The sequence below is a fragment of the Tuber melanosporum genome (genome assembly GCF_000151645.1).
Source record: "Tuber melanosporum whole genome shotgun sequence assembly, scaffold_52, strain Mel28".
NCBI classification, from domain to species: domain Eukaryota; kingdom Fungi; phylum Ascomycota; class Pezizomycetes; order Pezizales; family Tuberaceae; genus Tuber; species Tuber melanosporum.
In genome coordinates this window covers 601,240-605,857 of record NW_003299098.1, presented here as the reverse complement: position 1 = coordinate 605,857, position 4,618 = coordinate 601,240, and positions in this window count along the sequence as shown.

Sequence of the window (4,618 nt, the reverse complement as noted above, 5' to 3'; positions counted from 1 at the left end):
GATAGACAAAGCGATATGGGCTGATTTCTTTGTAAAAGGAAAATCATACAGGCATAAAACCTCTAACATTGTTGAATCAGTAAACAATCTCTCAAAGTTTAACCGTGAGATATTAAGTCTAGATATGTTAAATGAAATTTGACATAAAACAATGGATGTATGGTCTAAGTGGTATCTTGCAGCATGTAATACAGATTAACGCTAGCAGTACACTGAATTTGCGATGAAGACAATACTCGATAGTCTAGAATGGTCAAATTGAAACACAATACGAATCGCCACCCACAGCCTAGCAGAGGTTATCTAAGGTAATGATAAATCTTATGCTGTAAATCTCGCACAAAAGACCTGTTCCTGTCATCACTTTCAGGAAAACAATATTCCTTATAGCTATGCCTATAGCTTTATTTTAGCACGCAATTGTGCCCCATGTGATTTTATGCCAATATTATTTTTAATTACAACTTGAAAGAACACTTACAGTCAAAACATTTAGCCAATTAGCCTTGCTGAGGTTGATAAAATTCTGGCAGGACATGATTTCAACCTTGGCCCCTTATGCTATCCACCACTGAAACTCTGGTCATCCCAGGGCAGGCCACAAAATCATGACCTATTCGTGGAGCACAGGGTAAACAGACTGCACATGTACAAGCAGCCTTAAATCTTGAAGATGTACCACCAGAACAAGAACATAGAAGTCAATAGTATAGTTGATGTGCTCAATGGGATAATAATTGGAAGACTTATAGTGAAGACTTTGTATTGTAGGTACTTATACTAACGGAACCTAAATAGAATAAAGTATTCATTTGTATATTAGTTTATATATAGTAAAATCAAAACTTAAGACTTGAATGATTAGTTATGATTTTACTTATCCCTGATTATCCTTTAAATATGCCAAGACTAAGGTCATTTGAGATATTCTATTTCAGGATTCATACAAATGTATGTCTTAGACAGGCAGATTGAGGATACCTGTATATCTGCCAAGTACTATATGGATTGGAAAGATTGCCAAAATGATATGTTTACCATACTTGGATACTACCCTTGGATACCACTGTGGAGTACCATCCTTGAATACCGCCATTGGGTACCGCACTTAGATGCTGCCTGTGGGAACTACCGAAAATGGACCTGAGTGAGTAGTAAAGGTACTACTTGGACAAAGTGATATTAACACCAATTACTTTTTACCTCTCAAGGAGAATACAAGCGGCAAGGGTTAGGAAAGGACATATAGGAATACTCCTGATACTATTTGATCCCTCTGGAATAAGGACTCACAAAAAAGTTAAACTCTTTATACCCATCAATAAAGAACTCAGCAACCCTAACGCACCTATGGGTAACTGCCCAAGTCTTTCCAGTCCATGTCAACTGCTCCTTTGAGTCCAGGGAACTCATATAGTGTATATAGCAGATCCTATAAAGCTACCTCTCACCAGTTGAATAAAAGACAGAATTTATTTTCTCAAGCTTATGCAATCTCTTCTCCTTGAAATCCCACTTATGGACAAACTTGCTAGTGTATTCCTCAGGAAGATGGACTCTGTGGCAGACTATCTTTTAGGTATTCTCCATATGGCTGATATTATCACTCTCCCCAGTCACAGCCTTGGAGTACTCATGGACCAACTCATCAGCTTTCTAGAGATTCTTCTCAGATCTGAAAAACAACTCAACAGTACAAGAGATAGAGATGTTGAAGAATTTCAGAATAATCCCATGCCCAGTGAAGAAGTTACCACTCTTGGTAAAAGCCTTTTGAATGTACAAGTAGTACTAGCAACCGCCTGGGTTTGGACTCAAGATTTTGTCATCAAGGTAGCAGTGCCAAATTCAGTTGTTGGTACTCATAGTAAAGTAGGAGTTCAAGACAAGTATGTGGAAGGTTGGCTCAGTTGGATACTTGGAGAAAGATACAAGTAGCTTATGTTTGACTGAAATAGTAGTCTATCCATTGTTCGAATTGTCAGGAGAAGTGGAGTTTGCAGAATTAGACAATCCTTGGTGTGATTCATATCAAGGTCATGAATGACTTTGTAGCCAATTAATCCCATGTGAAACCCTGTGAAAAGCAAAGGAATATAAGCCCTTATAGGAACTCAATTAGATCTAAATACCTTGATTAATTCAAGGCTATGGAGGATTTACCTGCTATTTCTAGCGTTGTCGGAAAAGAGAACCTATATCCTCTGTATCTTCTGTCAATGATGAGACGATTGAGTTTTACAATATACCTACCACTCCCTACCATAGATGTGTAAGGACGATATCAATAGTTTAAATCAAGTGATATTATAATTATGTGATATCTTTCTACTTGTTTTTCGAAAGCCCTAACCTGTCAGTGAGTAAAAGAAAGAATAATGTTTAAATAGATTTTTATTTCATTATACAGAACAAAAAACAAATTGCACAAATCACCATGAATTCCAGAAAGGGAGGTAACTTGAATTTAAAATCTAAAAGATAGCATTCCGGGTGAATTCCTGTAAATAAAGGAGAACATTCTCGTAAGAATATGTATTGGAGATAGAGAGTAACTAGTCGGGAGAGTGTCTGGTCAAGAGAGTCTCAATCCACTGTGAAGTTAGATAGTCTTAGTAGGTTTTTGCAATTATTGAGCAAGCTGTACCAAGTGGCTCTGGAGGTGCTTTTGTAGGGTAAAGTGAAGTTTGTTTGGAAGTTGGTTCGAGTTTGTGTTGATAGGAAGAAGGTATGTAGTAGGAAGGGGAGAAATACCTATAAGGTATAGAGGTTACTTTTATTCAGCTAGCTGATGATCTTGAAATAATCTAATACTTGCTTCTGGCATCCCAATTATAGTTTTATTTTTTAGATGGTATATTTCTCGGTTGATAGTATCTGAGGGGGTTTCATGCCAAGAGCATAGTAGGGTAGAGCCTCATAGATAAGAACATCTCCAACCACTCCACTCATTATACTTTGCACAGCTTCAGGCACCCATTTTTCCTTCTAGAACTAGAACCATGCCAGCCTAACATGCTGTCTGCCTCCTGTTCAAGTTCGTGATTGATTGAAATCAATTTTTCTCCTGTCTCGGAGCTAGTTATCACTTTTGCTCACAATTAGATTTAATTCCCTTTACTGTATTTTCCCATTACCTCCCCTGTCTTAGCTTGTATGCAATGTGCTCATCAGCCCAAACTGTTAATGGTTGTCTCTAGGGAATGGTCTGGAAGGGGGCTGTACAGTATGGAAGACAGGGCAAACCAGTAGAAATATGGAAGGAAAAGAAGAATGTGGAAAGGATAGATTTAGGGCTGTCAGCACTGGTCGATACATACTATGCACTATTGGGAGCGGAGGGTACTTGTGGGCTAGGGTGCTGGATAGGAGATCGGGGGGGGGAACAAATAGGGTTCGCATTATGCAAAATTTAATAGAAGAGCAAAATTTATTAGGTGTGCAGGGTGCTACATGCCCATATGATAAGTGTAGAACACATCAGTAGTTTGATATGGTGCATGCCGTCTCAATAGGTGTAGTAGGGGACCCAATGGAGGACGCAAACGGGGACACCTTGGCATTCCAACCTCAATAATTAGAGTTCGTTACGGGGCATCCGGGGTACTGAAAAACACGGGCCCCCGACGCCATTCACCGCCCCAGCCCGCTCGCCGGCACGGGGCGGGGCGTTTTTGCAAGCTTTCCCCGCCCCGTCACCCGCCAGGGGCCCCGGACGGGGGCAGGGCAGGGAGGACCTACAAAATATACCCTCCAGGCCTGTGTAACGGCGGGCCCCCATGAGCAAAACCCACCCTGCCCTACCCCGTAACGAACACTAAATTCGAATGCCAATTACAACACTGATGGATTTGCGTGACTGGGTTTTTGAGTGTGTACTACTCAGACCAACACCAGGATTAGGGGTTGAGGAGTAGCTGGTAATATTCCAATGGATAATTGGACATAGAGATTCCAATTGGGAGGCCCAGGCGCATTTCCAACATAGTGGGGATATAATTTCGAAGTAAGATATATCATTTATTAAAGTATTTTTAACTAGTGCCTACTTGACTTACATAATTCCAATCATCAAATAGTCAGTTCTATTGGGTCTTGGGGGCATTGCTACCTTTATGTGAAATCTTTTTTCATCCTTCACTAGATAGTATACCAGCACAAATATGAAAAATATTAGAGAAAGATGTTATATTTCAGTAATATTCATGGAGCAATTGATGGGACTCATTTCCTAGCATATATTCTAAGCTATCAACAAGCACCATACCATAGCTGTAAGAGTACTATCTTATCAAATGTTCTTTCTAGTTGTTAGGAGTACTAGGATCTGACACTAAGGAATTACCCTAAGTAGGGTAATCTCACTCAGAATTGGAATCTCTAAACTCTAATACCTTCCTTGACCCCCCTCCCCCCATATGATGCCCGCATATCATCCTACATATCCATTAGAGTTGCATCCTGTAACTATAATGCTAAACAATCGAAGGTGTCAGAATAATACCGTATACTTAGCTACCTTCCATCTGACTAGAGCCTGTTTGCAGGTTATATGAGAGGGGACCTTTAGCTAGGTCAGGGAAGTGGAACAGATTACATCTGTCAACTACCCAGAGAG